Raw genomic sequence first — 17,833 nt, forward strand, 5'->3', positions numbered from 1 at the left:
CACCTTCCAGAGAGAATACTTTCGTTCTTTTATTGTGCAATATAATTTTATCCACCACTTGTTGGCCTCTATGACAAGGGAATTAATTGCTTGAAGTGTAAATTTTGTATAGACCGCCTTTTAACTTAGAGTCCTCTGGCAGAAGGTGCATCGAACGGCAAGGGAAGCCCCATTTTAACGAACGAAACCCAGGCTAATCCAGACTCGAATTTCGACTCGCTGCTGAGCTTGCTGTAGCTGTAGTTATGGATTAACATAATCTAGTTTAAGCGGTAATTAGTGCGTGTGTTTCACTCTAGTTTAATTTAACCACAGCAAGAGCAAAAGGAAATAATTGATAGCTTAACAACTAAAGTGCGAGTGAGTGCGTGAATGTGTGTCTGAGTGCGCGATTGCAATGTAAACAGTAACATTAAACACATGATTAAATTCAAGCAAAATCAAATTTACAAAAAATGCATAAACAAGAAGGCGAAAGCGACAAAACATTATGTGCTAGCATTTAATTAATTAGTTTTAATCTAGAAAATGGCAACACAAAATCACAGAAGAAGCCTAGCGACTCCCCTCCCCTTCCCGATCCCGAAACCATTTAATTTTTAGTAACTAATGTAATTTTTAAATCAAATCAACAAAGAAAAAAGCGAGAAAAGTCCAATAAAAAATACAAAAAATTTAAACATAAAACCCGCATTGTGTTCGGTAGAGGGCCACTTCCAGGGACATTGGCTGTCCTTTCAGGAGTGCGGAGGAGGGGTGCGGGGAAGGATGCCGCGGCACGGCGGCACATTAATGCATTACACTTGAAAAAGTTAAGTGGCAACTGTGTCTCTGCGTGCGCCGCAGAGTGTATCTGTGTGGAGGGCGGAAGGAAGCTGGAAAATCTGTTCCATTAATCATGAAAGAACGCAACAGGATATGCTTGAGTCGGGCGGGCTTTTACAGGCTCAATGAATGGTTCCATTATGTCCTTGAAGCGACATCGTTTTCGAGGGATGGAGAGCTCTGTGCTATATGCCTGCCGAGTGAGGAAAACACTGATTTACACGCCTCGATTTCAGCCGCTTAAGTGTTTCATTTGCAGCCAATTAATTAGCCGCAAAAAGGAGACTTCAGCCGAGCACAAAGACCCTCGAAAGTATTCCAGAATATCCCGAGCCATGTCAATCACCGCTGGATTTCAGATTTAAGACTGAAGATTCACTCAGCACTCGATGTCGCCTCGCATCCGAAAACATCGGACAGGCCTCAAGAACCCCAGAGCCATGCGGTTGCCTGCCTGGGCCTCATTAAATCAACACCTTTCCGACCCGGCCATCGGAAGACAATGGCCGGCCAGAGGAATGCCAGCTCGCGGAAAATTTTGCATTTGTGAGCGCTTTTTGCGATTTCAATTTAAAATTTCAGCCGGAATTCGCGAGCTCCGCGGTCTCAATGGGTTCTAATTGAGGGGGCAACGGAAAGGGAGCGAAGTGCAGCTAGGACTGTACTTAGCGTGTTTACATAAATTAGCAGCAGGACCGGACTGCTCTGGTCCAGAGAGGCAGAGTCAGAGTCCGAGTCCGAGTCCGAGTTCGAGTCGGATTCGGATTCGAAGTCACAAAGTCAGAGGAATTTCCTTGTAAAAATGACGCATACCAAACTTAGACACAACGGGGACATCCAACGTTGTTGCTGTCATTCGCTGGCCTGCGTTCCGAAACTCAACAAGGTTTTGTGTCAACGCCAAGTCCAGCCTGCAGGCTGCACCTCCAGTTCCAGCTCCAAAATAGGTACACTCTGAAAAAATAGAGCATTTTGTAAAATGTTTTGGTAAATGAGATGATTGGGTAATGGAGAAATGTCATATGTTTTAAAATATTAACTAATAATCTAATGCTAGTATTATTTTTAATTCGTTTTTTAAAAGCGATTTTCTAATAAGGATATGTAAGATAAGTAATTATATTCTTCGGATAAATCTAATCAGCATCCTAAGAAAATTTCTTAATTTCTGAAAATAGTTGTAGAAATTGATTGTTTTTGTGTAGTTTCCAATAGACTTCGCTGAGTGTAGTGGTGCGTCCGTGAGTCCAGGCCAAATACTCGTACAATAAATAACGCAGGCAGTAGCAGCTAAATAAAAACAGCAGAGCTGCACTGCAGCAGCAGTTGAAGTTATTTGTGAAATTCATCCGTCAAAGTCGAAGCCTGGCCCTGGGATCCTCATCCTCAGTCGCTCCATCCAGCTCCGCTCCCAGCCTCATCTTCAGCTGCAGCTCAAGCCCAAGCTGAAGCTGAAGCTGAAGCCCAAGTCCGAAGCCCAAGCCCAAGCCCAAACCCAAAGCCCAGACATTGGGTCTTTGGCGTAAAACTTGAAAAGCGTTCCTTTCATGGCTGTGGCCCATTGTCTTGAACTCGGCTACTGGTCATGCATAGCTCCTACTCCCCCTTCCCCTCCCCCTCCCCTCCTGCTGCATTCCTGCGCACCGTCCGCTCGGAATGATGAACGATGTGTCGCTGATGACCTGATCAAAGTGGAGCATCTGCACGCATATCGATTGCAGAGCAGTGGTCAGTTGGCCAGTTCGGCCAGTTCATCGGGGACGTCGCAGGATGCTCGCTGGGCTGTTGCAATGTTTGGGGACATGACATTTTTTGTCGTACCGTTTGCTAAAATAACTTTGTTAAGATTTCTGCTTCTGCAACTCGCTTTGGGCCCGGCCCTCGATCCCTCTTCCCAGACAACCAAACGAGCCAAACAAATGGGCCGAAAAAAGCAGAGACAAAGGTCCAGCGAAAAGGGACAAATTTGATGTGGCAGGAAGGCAGGCGGCAGGCAGGCAAACAGGCCCTTCTTGAATTGTATTTTCAATGAGGCACATAAATCTTGCCCCGGCCGAACGACCACATCGAGTAGTAGTCGCTGTCTCTGACCGATTTTATGACAAATGTATTTTATGAACTGTCAAAATAGGTGTTGAAAATGAATTAATTTGCTCTCTCGCACTCTCGAGTCGCTGACATTTGGCGGCGAACATCAGACCGGCAGTGCGTAAGGTCGGCTGACATTTGTAACAGAGTTGGCTTGTGTAACGAGACCCGGCAGTATCACGGCCAAGAGGGGGAGGGCTGGCGAGGGGCAGGGCGGTAAATCACCGTTTCAGCTGCGCCTGCGCGGAGCTCCGAAAACCGAAATACGAAATACGAAATCCGAAACTGGCAATTACGCGCAGCTCGCTTTTGCCTCGCCGTGCCTAGATATAAATGTCTGTCCGTCGATTGTCGCCGGAGCACATAAATCCGCTAATTTAATCAGCTGGGGGCGTGGCACGTGAGGCACGTGACAAGCAGCGTTTGATCTGGCCCACTGAGCGGAAGGGAAACGCAGCTGCCGACGGAACAAGAACGGCGGCGGCGGCAACGGGAGGCAACACCTCCTAATGCAGATCAAATCGCTCCCATTTCTCTTTCACTTTTTATTGCATTTAAATTAAATAACTAGTAGTAATTTTATGGGCACTATAAAATATATTAAATATATTATGACTTCAAAAGGTAAGTATTTAAGTTAAGCCTATAATTATCAACCAATAAAAGTAGTTGACGACGATAAAAGGAAGTTGACTGGAAAGTCCTAAATGGCGATTTATCAATCAAAAACCCGAATTTCGGCCAAGAACAGTACGATTTTTGGCCATACAAATTAAACTAATTGACCAACCTAGGAATGCCATAACTCGTTTGATTCGTAATTAAATTTCCAAGCATCTGAAATTAAAACCGGACAAAATTTAATTTGTATCCGAATTTTACAAAAAAGCCTAATATAACCCATTAAGAATAATGCGAAAATTAAAAAAAAAAAATTTTTAAGTTAGTGATGGGGTGTGACAGTTTCGGTCTTAAGCTGCACATAAATGTCAGTCTTCCAGTTGTGCGTCGTGTTTTGACCAAGTTACGGCATTAAAACCCTTGAAAAATTTGATTTTGTTGCCAACAATTTAAAACAACTAAACTTTTTTCTTTTGAATTGAAACTTTACAACCTTTACTAGGGAAGAAATTATTCTTGTTATTATTATTAACATTAGCATTATTATTAACGAAAGGATATTTAGCTATCGACAGCGCAAGACTAGATTTCTATAGCTATTGTTCCCCTATTCATCCTGCCTTGAGGCATCCGCCGATTCCCCAATATCTGGTGCAATAATTCAGAATTTTATTGCGACACATTTTAAGTCCGGGTAACTGGCGAAATGTTTATTCCGCACAAGCTAATCTTTTATTTATGGTGCTGACATTAGGGGGCGAATGTAAGGGGCGCGGGGCTGTTGGGCAGCGCAGCATACGATTACCGCTGATCCGAGTGATCGCATGACGTTTTCATAAATACATAAATAAATGTTAAGGAGCAGCCCCAAGTGCAACCAGTTCCCAAGCTTCTGACTTCTGGCCAGGGCGTGAAACGCGTTTTGTGTCCCCGTCTGCGTTTCACTCGGCCAGCCTCATGTTTAATGCGAAAGTTGTGAGCCGTGCGGATCAAGAGCAGGCCAGATCGAATGTGTTGGCCGCGACACCTAACACAAGTCCAAGTCGACGGCTCCAGCTTCGGTCCATCTCCATCTGCCGGCAGCTCCATCTCCAGCTCCAGCTTCAGCATCAGCTCCAACCCAGTCCCAGCTGAGGCTTATGCAAGGCTCTGGGGACCCAGTAGCATACGCAATAAACACATTAACGTGTTATTTAGTTGTCAACATGGCCAGGAAGCTGGCCTCGCTGGGCTTTGATTCGAACCGCTGGCCATCGGGAGGAGCAGCTCGCTTCTCACCAGATCTGCGGATCTGCCATGCTAAATTAACTAAATCTCGGCCCAGCCCGCATGGAAATGTTTGAAATTCTCGCCAATTGTGGGTGACCCCTGCCCGCGGAGCCCCAGAGCTGGAGACAAAGGAGCTGAACGCGAAACAATGCTGTCAGTACAGTTCCCAGGTTCCCAGCTCTCCCGCTCGAAAAGTGCCGCATCATCCGGCGGCTTGAGATCGGTCGGGTTCTGGTCTGGAACGAGCTGAGCTGAGCTGAGCTGAGCTGGGGATATGTCATAAATTGATTGACCCAAGTGGCGGTCCAAGTCCACCCGGCTTGGGTGGAACTGTCCCGTCTCCTCCGACGCTCACAAAACTGATTTATGATTATTTCGCAGACAATTAAGACAAATAAAACGCAGCAACGGGCCAAATTCAATTAAATCCATTAACAGGGAAGAAGCTCGCCCGTCCGTCTCTTTGTGTAGTTGGGTGCTGCCGAGGGTCCCACACTCCCCGAAAGACTGGGGATCGGATGAAAGAAAGCGTTCCATGGGGGCTCACTCTGGCGCACCAGGCACAGCAACAAAAGGGAACAGCTTGACCTCTGGAGGTCAATTAAATTGACTCGATTCGCGGACAACTGCCGAGCGGCGCTGAAACAATTCGATTACCACAAGGGGTAGGCAGCAACAACTGCAGCCGTAGAATCATTCGGACCGAGAGTGTTTGGGCTAATCAAGATGTGGCTCATGCAAACAACTTGAACCTAAGGTCAATCGCACACAACGCTTTTCGGTGGTTGACAAATCAGAGTGTTTGGATATCGCTTACATCGGGGGTTGACATCTCCGGCAATCAGTGCGTTCTAACAACTTTATTGAATTTAATTATTTGGTGTAGGAAAGTCGTTTCGTAGAGCCATTCTTCCACGTCAGTCACTATCAGTTCACCACTAATTAATGCATAACTATTAAAGACTATTTGGTTGTAAAGCTAACCAGTTTTCCTAACATAACTATGATAATTCAATAATTAAAACAGTGCGATTAATTGTACATACTTCTAACCCATTAAATTTCTATAAAATAAACGGCTTGTGCATTAGGCCATCAGGCGCATAGAACTAATCCGCATTAAAGTTGCCTGGTTAGCCATCAGGTTTGATATCCCCATTAAATTCCATTACCTAACCGCACTCGCTATCGATGACACTTCCTACGCATGCCGCCCGCAAATGACCTCCGACCCCTGGGCAGTGGGTTGACCGCAAAAGTTTGTGCAAACAATAATGAGCAAATCCATTGAATGCCGTTTCCAACCATCCACTCCCGCCACTTTTCTCTTTATCGGACAGGAAGGAAATAACGTTTGCCATGCGATGTGTTTGAAATGAAAACTTTTGCATTTCGCAGCCAGAAGAAAAACTGAACAGCGCTGCAAATTAAACTACGTGATATCATTAAAATGCAGTAAGTACAAACAACAACGGGCGGCAGTAAATAAGAGGTGTCGCCGACTGTCAATCAAACGGACTACAAGCGAGCGGATTACAAAGGTGTGAGTCGCCCCCTGCCGGGCGGACTCTAAACACAGATCGGATAATACAAACGCATCTGGATTTGGAGTGCAGCGACCACGCCCACCAGCGGATCTTTCCCGAGCGTCTTTTGTTCGGGGCATGTGCACTTTTGCAGCGGATTATCGATGTCGCACTTCGGGGCTCGTAATAGATCAATTTTCAATCAATATGCAATATGCATTGGCGCAGCGGGCAGTCGAGTACTCTCGGCGTTCGAGGGTTAGAGGAGTCCCAGCTCACAGATCACAGATCCCAGATCCCGAACCGCAAGCTGCAGTCCCCCACAGAGAGTAGAGTATAGCGAACCCATCTAATTGCAGTTGCAAGTTGGAAGAGGCTGCGGCCGAGGCCCAGAAATCGATTAAGAGGCCCACTGGAGAAGGAGAAAGAGAGTGTCGGAGCAGAACCTGTCCAGTTCCAGATTCAGGTCCAGATCCAGGTCCCGTGGTCAAGCCCATTCAGCCGATGTTGCTGCCGTTGTTTTATTATTATTACTACTATCTATTGATGGCGATCGAGCGATCGGGCGATCGGCAACCTGTTGCTGCGATCGCATTTTGTAATTTAATGCTCGGCTTCTGGTTAATTGCCACTTTCATTGTTCAGCGGACGTTTGAGCTGAGCCACACACATCCACATCACCATCACCATCACCATTACCATCACAGAGCGAGCATTTCATTGATTCGGCGCAGATTAACCCATGAGTGGCCCCCAGCAGATGTGTGAATGGGTTCGAGCTTTGCCCCGGCTTAGTTTTGATTAATTTCACCTGAACTGGCCCCGCTGTGAGGCTCCACATCTCTCACCTTTTGTGGACATGGGGAGCTTCTGATGTGGGTTTGTGGTTTTCGTGTCTTGTGATTCCTGAGCGATCCCGGATCGAGAGTGCTTCTGTGACAGACGCTCTAATCGAATTCTCCATGCCGGCCAACTTCCAGGAAATGTTAATAGGTTTTTTCGATTTCACTCAAGCTTTTGTGGGGCAAGAAAGAAGATGTGGTTCTATAATAGGCAGCAACAAAATTATATGGTTTTTGGTATGGGGCTTCAATGACTGTATTCATTTCATTCTTTCTCTTTAGAAGGTCAGTTTTTGCTTAAATAATTTAAGACCAACAAATAAAGAATCAAATGCAAACATTATAGTTTTTTAAATTGCATTTGGGCTATTAAATAAATGCCAAGACCAAGTAAGCTTTTTTTGTTTCTATCTAACCATATCTACAAATAGTAAAAGTCTTTTTCAGATGACTTATAAATCTCCATCGCGAAAGTCAAAGGCCTATGAAAGTAGACCCATTTGTAATAGGTTTTTCCGATTGTTGACTTTTAAAAAGTAACAAGTTCTCCTTGCCTTCCAATCTCGAAGGTCACTCCTTTACAATATCCTTCGAGCAAGTCTAGTGCTATTGAAATCTAACAGTCTGTATCCTGCAGCTGCTCAACTGCCGAACCGTTAGGTCCTCCGCCAGATGCAGGAGTTCCAACTGTAAACCAATTGTAGTCCCCAGGAGCACCCAGGGAGTGGGTTGACAATCCTGGCAGGAACCGAGGGAGGACGGCGAGGAGAAGGTGGAGGTGGAGAACTCCGACCCGGCAAGGGGTAGCCAGTGAACGGTGAGCGGTGAGCACCCTTGAAGCAGCTCTCGAAAGGGCGCAACAAATGTGGCAGTGGCAGTGGCGCGTCCACAAGTTCAGGGCTTTGTTTCGAGCGGCTTCCGGGTAGTCGCAGTCCGGGCATTGACAATTCAAATTGGATTGTGTGTTCTCAAGACGGCGGCACAGGAATCGCGCACCACGGCGCTGGGCGGAACTCGCCACTCGCCTGCTTGCCAGTCTACTCCAGTCTAATCCAGTCTACTCCAGGCTACTCCTCTCCAGAGCCAGGGCACAAAAACAAGTAAGTCCGCTCACCTTTCGCTCGCTGCTGCCTGCATTGTGTAATCCAAAACGCGCCGGAAATCAGCTCGGCAGCAACACAAAAAAATATATAAAACTCGAGAAGAAAGCAGAGGCAGTATTTTCGGTTCACGCCCATTCGAATGTTTTTAAACAAAAAAGCCGGGCGGGAAAAAGCGGGAGAGGAGCCGAACAATTGCATAAAAAACAGTGAGCGGCGAAGGTGCAGCGGCTCTTGAGAGGAAAATGTGTATCCGCGTATCTGCAAGATACATGCGCAGCAGCGGCAACTGCGTAACTCTAGAAGGGACCTTTTGTCCTGCCCGTTGCTTCCCCGCTTCCCCCGCAGGATTTCAATCTTTTCTGGCTCCGATTGTCGCAGGCCTAAGCGAGAATGGTACACAGGAAAAAAGCAGCTAGTCATCAAATGAATTTGCAGCATAAAAATGTTTTTATATATTTCTGATAAGGGACAAATTTAACTAAGAGATAAATTCAACCATTCGTGACCCGTCGGTATTTTTAAGTAGAAAGTAGTATGCGTTGTATGTGTTGTTATAGAAAAACTATTGAATTGATCACAAGCAATAGTGACTTTTCTTTCGGTGCACCGGTGTACCTCCGAGTGTTTTTGCATCGCAGTGTGTAGTCGAGTGTCTGGCAATTGTTTGTTTTTTGTTCGCCGCTGTGTCGGATCAGTCAATTACGCAATTAGAGCGGGCCTCTGGTCGCAAAGTAACTAATTTCTGGGCATCGACTCCTGGCACCTTCCCCGATTCCCAGATTCCAGATTCCCCGGTCCCCCGGTTGCCCGGTTTCCAGCGATCTACCCCCTCTAGACGGATTGGAGCATTTCACTTTCAAGGTCACCAGACAGTCTATAATTTACTTTTTTCGGCTCGCCGTTGCGTGTGTGCGCGTATCTGTGTGTGTCCCGTTCACCCATTTGGCAAACATTAAATTATCGTGTTTCTGTGGCTCGCTTTTTGTTGCCTTGTTGTTTTTATTTTCGGGCCAATTTGCAATTATGTTGTTGTTGTACAGCGTATATTATTATTATTACTTTCAGCAGACTGGAGTCTGGGCTCGTTGTCGGAACCTCGCGCATAATCGTGCTGCGTCGAAGACCCAGAGATCGAACGTCCAACCGGGATCACATCGCCGAAGAGCCCGAGCCCGCCAAGTGATTGACTTCTGATTGACTTGTTGAAATGCGGAACAGGTTAACCAGAGCCACTTGTCCCTGGGCTGGGATCCACGCACTCGCCGAGCACCGGAGACCTTAACCTCGTAATTAGCCCAACACTTGTCGGCCGATTTCTATTGCAATTAGCCCGCGCATTGGGGCAACTTTACAACTGGTAAAGTATATAATTTGGCAGAACTGCCGAGATATGTATGGCCAAAATTAGGGTCAGTTGGTTGGAATAACAGAATAGTTTATGGGGCAATAGATCGGAAAATGTGAACTTGAGTTTGTTATCTATTAAATTATGAGGTGCTATAGTTAACACCCAGCTTAAATACCTCTTCATTAAACCTATGATTGGTATTGAGCTGACTTGATAACCTGGAAAACTATAATAAATGAAATCTAATTAAATAACAGATAACTTTACAATATGGGACGCTTATAGAAAGTAACTAATAACACAATTTACAATTAGATCTATGATCACTTCACAATAATTAATTATGAAATAAAATGTTCTTGCATAGGTAGATAGTTTTGTTTGATTTTTAAGGACGCAATTTTTAAAGTACTGCCCTTATATAACCAGTTGAGAATGTGAGTTATTTTACAACTTAAGAAATATATTTTTCCGAGGATTCTGGTGACCAAATCCCATTCGATACGCACCGACGTGGCATCTGTCCGAAACTCTTAAATTCTTAAATGTGGAAAAGCGGTTTGCATCTCTGTCGGACTGGCGCCCAAATTGAAATCAAGTCACGTATTTGATTAAACATGGCGACCGGCCATGTTAGACGCTGCAAATTTGCTGGCCGGCTAACGAGGCGAGGCGACAGTTGCAGGAGCGTTGGGGATCCGACACGACTCCACACCACTCCAGGCTGGGAGCCACTCCACTCTACTCCACTCTACACTCCAATTCAAGCTCCAACTCACCTCCACATCCGCCTGGAGAGCGATGTGGAGTCACCGTGGAGCTGACGAGACCATCAATGGCCTAATTGCACTTATTATGGACTCACGGGGGCTAAGAAGCCATTACGAAATTTCTCATCACACTTTCAGTGGCGGCCGTTACTCACGGCTTCGTACAGCTGCCAGTTGTTCAATTTATAAATTGAAATTTGAAAATTAATTGAAAATTTCATGCCAGCTAATTTGAAATAGTTCAAAAGCCTGAGAGTCTCGAAATTAGCTTTATTAATCACAATCTTTCTGGGGGTTTTGCGTAGGCCTCGGCAGCTCAGCACCTCAGCAGCTCAGAAACTCAGCAACTCAGCACCTCGGTGCAGCTTATCCAGTGTATAATTTGTGGGACTTTGTTGCACCCAGATCTCCGCCCCTCTTGGGGTTTCTTTTCCAGCTGAAGACTTCTCCGCTTTTCACTCCGGCTGCATTTCAACCGCAAAGACAGCCAAGTAAGTTGTATGCGGTCTCCCTCGCTTTTCTACAGAGAAAGAAAAATCATTATAATATTGTGATCTATTTGATAAAACTATATTTAACATTGTGGACCTAATAGAAGCATATCGATATTGTAATTAAAATACTACATTTTCTAAAGTATGCAATTATTTAAAACCAGCTGAGTTATTGTACACGATTCCATATGCAAGCACTTTGTGCTCTAAATTTAGAAAGTGAATTGAAAATATATTTATACGCCAACGAACAATTAATCAGATGAGTTTTTCAATGAAAGTTCCAAGCCTCAGCGTCCCAGAAATCGCTTTTTCTTTAAGTAATTTCGAAACATATTAAAAACTATAAAAATTTTAGACAGCTATCTATTTTTTACGACGTATTCAAAACAACTTTCCCGAAAAACTCTGGGACACTCCTGTTTATCCCTTTTTCACTTACGTGAAAGAAAGGTAAACAAATCTTAAGTTAAACTTGACATTAGGGTATGAAAGTTTTACCGAAGGAATTTCGATCAGATATATTTATGTTTTTTTGCGAGTGTCTGATTTCGGGCCTTGGGTGGCTGGCACGCAAAGCAGTAACGTGAGCACCCGTGGAAGTGGAAGCCAAGTTAAGAGCCACATGGCCATGTAGCCACAAGCGTCGGCCATAATGCGAAATGCGAATGCGAATACGTTACGTGCCTACATATGTAACTCCGCACATATGCATGCGAACTTATACATATGTTTTTCTGCACGCGTACTGCACGCAACATGGCGTCGCCTCTGCTCACACACACACACACACACGCAGTGAGGAAGGAAAGAGAAAGAGACAGAGGGAGAGAGGGACGGGAGATGCAACAACGCTTTCGTCGGAATTTCGTTGCTGCATTTTTGTTTTTATTTCTGTTTTTTGTTGCGGCATCTCTCGCTCCTCTTCTTCCTCCTGCGGCTTAACGTTTTGTAAGCTTTCAACATTGTTTTCTTTTTTGCGATTTCTTTACCTTGAGGGCATTTTGCTGCCTGTATATTTGATGCAAATTTTTTGCTAAGAAAAAATCTCTAGAAGCGCTGAGGAGGGGTGGCTGAATATTAAGTATACGCAAAGCCTGCGAAAGCACATTGAGTATACGCCTCTTAGAATGCCAAATATGCAATTCAGGTTGCCATGAAAATCTGTAATACTTATATATATGTCTAAAGCGACCTTTAACTAAAGCATTTTTTTTTAACAAATTGGAGATTAAAACAATTACTGAAAATCGATCCAAAAATGAAAGCAAAGATGAGTACACAGATTTTTAGAGAATTAAACCACAATCATTTAGAAATATGCCACTTCAAAATCGGATGTCTGTAAGAAAAGTTATGGGCTTAGAAGTGCAGGTTTTTGGTATCTTTTCAGCAAAGCCATTTTTCGAAAATTTGGAAAGGGGTTAGCTCATAAAAATGATGAAAAATAGACCCAAAAATGAAAACTTAAATGAGTACAGAGATTTTTAAAGAATTAAACCACAATCATTTAGAAATATGCCACTTCACAATCGGATGTCTGTAAGAAAAGTTATGGGCTTAAAAGTGCAGGTTTTTAGGTATCTTTTCAGCAAAGCCATTTTTCAAAAATTTGGAAAGGGGTTAGCTCATAAAAATGATGAAAAATAGACCCAAAAATGCAAACCAAGATGAGTACAGCGATTTTTAAAGAATTAAACCACAATCATTTAGAAATATGCCACTTCAAAATCGGATGTCTGTAAGAAAAGTTATGGGCTTAGAAGTGCATGTTTTTAGGTATCTTTTCAGCAAAGCCATTTTTCAAAAATTTAGAAAGGGGTTAGCTCATAAAAATGATGAAAAATCGACCCAAAAATGCAAACCAAGATGAGTACAGAGATTTTTGGAGAATTAAACTACAATCATTTAGAAATATGCCACTTCACAATCGGATGTCTGTAAGAAAAGTTATGGGCTTAAAAGTGCAGGTTTTTAGGTTTTTTTTCAGCAAAGCCATTTTTCGAAAATTTGGAAAAATCGACCCAAAAATGCAAACCAAGATGAGTACAGAGATTTTTAAAGAATTAAACCACAATCATTTAGAAATATGCCACTTCACAATCGGATGTCTGTAAGAAAAGTTATGGGCTTAGAAGTGCAGGTTTTTAGGTTTTTTTTCAGCAAAGCCATTTTTCGAAAATTTGGAAAGGGGTTAGCTCATAAAAATGATGAAAAATCGACCCAAAAATGAAAACCAAGATGAGTACACAGATTTTTAGAGAATTAAACCACAATCATTTAGAAATATGCCACTTCAAAATCGGATGTCTGTAAGAAAAGTTATGGGCTTAGAAGTGCAGGTTTTTAGGTATCTTTTCAGCAAAGCCATTTTTCAAAAATTTGGAAAGGGGTTAGCTCATAAAAATGATGAAAAATAGACCCAAAAATGCAAACCAAGATGAGTACAGAGATTTTTAAAGAATTAAACCACAATTATTTAGAAATATGCCACTTCACAATCGGATGTCTGTAAGAAAAGTTATGGGCTTAGAAGTGCAGGTTTTTAGGTATCTTTTCAGCAAAGCCATTTTTCGAAAATTTGGAAAGGGGTTAGCTCATAAAAATGATGAAAAATCGACCCAAAAATGAAAACCAAGATGAGTACACAGATTTTTAGAGAATTCAACCACAATCATTTAGAACTAAGCCTTTTTTAAATCGAATGTCTGTAAGAAAAGTTATAAGCTTGGAAGTGCAGGTCTTAGGTAATTTTTCTGCAAAGCTAGGTTTAAGCTTTGCAAGGTAAGTAATTTAATTTTATTTTATGGTTACTTTAAAATTTATTGTACTCCTAAATATTAGAAATAGATTTGATATGCATTCCAAATATTAAGGTTAATTCAAAGGAATTGAGTTATTTATTTCAGCCCCAAAAAATAATTGTAATGAAGCATCCAGCCATCAATGCCATTTTCAGCTGACAGATTATAGGCATTTTTATCTATTGATCTGTCCATATAATCAAGCCGTTCTCTTATCTATCCTCCCCTGCTATTTCCAACGCCAGAGTCCACACTTCGCCATACATGACCCAACTATTAAGCCAATCGCATGGTGGCCATCAGCTCGTCCCTCCCACATCCACTTCCACTTCCATTGCCCGACCCGGCTGCTGCCATTCGCAGTGCCAACTTTGGCAAGTTTGCGAAGATGAGTGTATTGATGGTGAAGCTGTCTGAAGCGGACTCGGATTCAGGCTGTGATTCTGATTCAGCCTCTGATGCTGGTGCTGATTCTGATTCCGATTCCGATTCCTCGTCCGTTTGCTGACGGAATGCCATGTTAGATGGCAGCAAACACGCCGCTCGATGGCAAGAGTGGGGCCAGGCCGACTTAATTGCATATTTGCATAGGCGCAGAGCAGAAAAACACACGAAATGCACACACACCAGTGCACACACTCCGTAAGTAGAACACGACAGAAAAAATCAAAAACAGCGACGTTGGGGCGCCTGCCTCTTGCAGAATGGGAGATTTCGAGGGTGTGGCCCCATGCAGCGGAGTGGGGGGAAAGCCATTTGCATGCAGCACCGGCGGGAGAAACTGCAGCGAAACTGCAGCGGCCGAGGAAATATGCCACCTATTTCTGCGCTTTTTTCTCATTTCTCCCATCTTTTTGCGGCCGGTCTTCTTGTTGGGGAGCAGTTGGAAAACCAATACCAATCCAATTTGGCCAACCAGCCATATATCCATCAATCCATCAATCCGGGCCTGCATCTATCAATGCATCGGGCAAGGCACTCACCAATCCGTTCATTTCCATAGAAATGTGCGAAGATTATATGTTTCGTCAAACGCGAAATTGCGCACGAATATGCCATACCCCTCCCCTGGCCCACTCCCCCAACTCCTTGGTGTCATGGTTGTTGGTCGGTGCCCGAGTTTGCCCCGTTTCGCTGGTTGTTGATTCCCTCTTTTTTGGCCCGGCTCAGTTGGAGCGGTTTTCGAGGCTGCACTCGCACACATGCCCCGCTCGTTTGGCTGCCATTGTGGTTGCTGCAGCCAAAACGGGGCGTATGCGTGTTTTCAGCCATCTTCCCCGCCAGCCACTCTCTCTCAGCAAGACCCACTCAGGTCGCAATGGTTTTTTGGGCTTGGTTTGATTTCATCTAGAGCTCTTACGCCTGACTTTACTGGCGCACAAGTTGTGAAGGCTTCTGGTGATGAGATATGCATTAGCACTTCCACTGGCCACAATGCTTTCCCAAGAATTAGCTGAAGAATTAATTCATCGTTTATACTAAGAGAAAACAAACTAAAATTTATAAGCCCAATATATTAAATAAACATTAAATCCTATTCATTGATATAAGCCCCAATGTGAAGAGTTAAAATAAATAGGTAAAATAATACCACATTATATGAAAAATGTTGCTTTACGAATTCTAGGCTCTAGTATCCTAAATGTATAAAAATAGTAATTGATTTGCAGGCTGCATACAATTACAGCAAAATATAAAATCGATTACTCCCGGAAAAAGTATGAATTTGTCTGCCCCAGTCGAAAGAAAAAGAAAGCCAAAGAGTGCGTCATGTCACAGGGGCTGTGTCAATATTTTATGCCAATCTATTTTTCAAATTGCAGACACACACTGTGAAAAATTCTCATATTACTCTTTTCTGCTTCCCTGGGTGTGGGTGGGTACTTTGCATACCGACTAAGCCTTTGTTGGGTCCCTTCTCCCCTCCCTTCCTCCGGCAATGTGCGATGATTGTTCCCCTTGGATGTTACGACCTTTCTCGTCACTTTGTTTTAAAGTGTTTCCCTTTCCAAGCAGTCGGATTTTCCTCCGCTTTCCCTCGCCCGGTGGTCCAACCCATTGTGTACGACGACTGGGGTTTCTCTTGTTTTTGCTCCATTTCCACTGCTGCTCCTCTCCGGGGACTTAGTTATGGGTTTCGCTGCTGTTTTTTAGACTAACAATTATTCCTTAACTGCACTTTAGCAGCACAAAATGTCAGGCCCACTGAATGTTCATTATAAAATTCCATCGTCAGTTTCTTCAGCTTCGCTTTTCCGAATCCAAAAGGGCGGGGAAAATCGTTCGATACCGCGATAGAGAGCTTGGGAGCGGGGAGCGGGGAGCGGGGAGGGGCTACACAGAACGTATGCAAAGAATAGAAAAATTTATGACTGTGGCGAGGGCATTACGTGTCTGTCAAACATTTCCGCCGAGGTTCCCTGCTCCATGATGTTCGCCATCACGGAATACGAGCCGCATTACAACAAGCGCAAAAAGCACAAAAAGTACAAAAACGTTCTTATCTCGGGCGGTGTGCGCACACAAGAAAAAGGAGTGCAAAAGCCGGGCCAAAACCCAAAACGTGGCCAAGGCATGTGCGGTGGGGGAGGGGGTCGGGGAGGACGTTAACCCACCATGGCCGCCATCATCGCCCCGCACGAAGCATTCGCGACTCACGTCCAATGCGCACCGCGTTCTGATTCGTTTCGCTTTTTGCATGACTTGAGATCGTAAAAAATTCATATTTTTTCTCTCGTTTCACCGTGTTTGTGTTTTGTTGGCTGCGTATGGGGCAAGCCGTGGTGCAGGAACACCGCTTTCGCGGGCGTTTTCAGAGCCGGTCATAATATTTAACTCACCGCTCCCTCGCGGGGTTGCTTTTCATTAGGTTTCGCTGCGTCCTCGGCCATATTGCCGGCCGCAGGAGCAAGGAGCAGGGTGCCGGGTGCAGGAGCAGGAGCGGGGACATCCGCCATCTTGCCTCGCCTCATTTGGTTCGTTATTGCTCATTTCTCTTCCCGGCCTGCCAGATTAATGGGTGCGATAAGGTCGCCGGCCGCCAGTAGGTGTAGCCCAGACCCAAGACCCCAGATCCCAGTCCCCAGAACCCAGACTCAGAGCCAAGTCCAGACGCCAGGAGGCTTTGGATCCAGTCATCCCCCAGCCCAATATGGTAGCCTTCGCACATCCAAGTTGCCCGCATGCCGAGTTGCTTTTCCTTCCGCGCCTTGGAATGCGCTGTTTTGGCCAAAACCAAGCCAAAGGGCACTGCCCCTTCCCATTCCCATTCCCCCTCCACCAACTTTAACTCCGACTGTGGGTACGAAGTTCTTATCCGCCAGCAGAGATCTCCAGCCAATCCCGCCCCGTTCATGACTCACAACGAGGAGAAGATGGCTAAAGTTCGGTTTTCGGATGGATTGGGAGGTGCTGATGGAAGATAAAAAGCTCTGACAGGTTGGATTGCAACTCACTGGCACTGTGGAATGTGGCCATCTTCATGAGGATTTACCTAGGAAATACAAACCATTTACTTCTAAAGTAACACTTTGTAGCTTTATTTATCAGAATAGCTGGACTTAAACTCCCTAGAAATATATTTGTTCTTTCTTTAAAACAACTTAGTGAAGATCAAAGTGTGTCAAATCAGTAATCAATAAGTTTTGTTTCTATTAAAGTAGACTCCCCAAATTATTTATACAATTTATAAAGTCAACAGTATCGCGGCCGTGATTCCATTGAAAACACAAAATGTAGGCATTTGTTTTGGTTCATGGCAAAAATCGCCAGACAAAATTTCGCGTCGTTAATATACACCCTCCAAACGCACACTAATTGACATATAATTAGTTCACATCTAAAAACAAAAGCAAAATCCACTCTTACCATTTCCCAGCTCTCACAAAATCTACTTAGATTCAAGGCAAAATAAATATTTTTGTGAACCCCACAAGGTCACCATCCACATGTTGTCACCAAGCGAGAAGTCTCCGCCAATTTGACCCACTCCCAGTACTTTTACAGTCTGCGTCATGAGAAGCGACCGTGAAAGTCCAACCGCACATTTTGTTTGCACAGCTGAACCTCCTGCTCAGCGGATGGTAGTTCCTTCACTGATAAAAACGGCAGACAGAACCGCTGGCCAACTTAGTTACCTCCACC

The sequence above is a fragment of the Drosophila rhopaloa genome, unplaced genomic scaffold (assembly GCF_018152115.1).
Source record: "Drosophila rhopaloa isolate 14029-0021.01 unplaced genomic scaffold, ASM1815211v1 contig_115, whole genome shotgun sequence".
Taxonomy (NCBI): domain Eukaryota; kingdom Metazoa; phylum Arthropoda; class Insecta; order Diptera; family Drosophilidae; genus Drosophila; species Drosophila rhopaloa.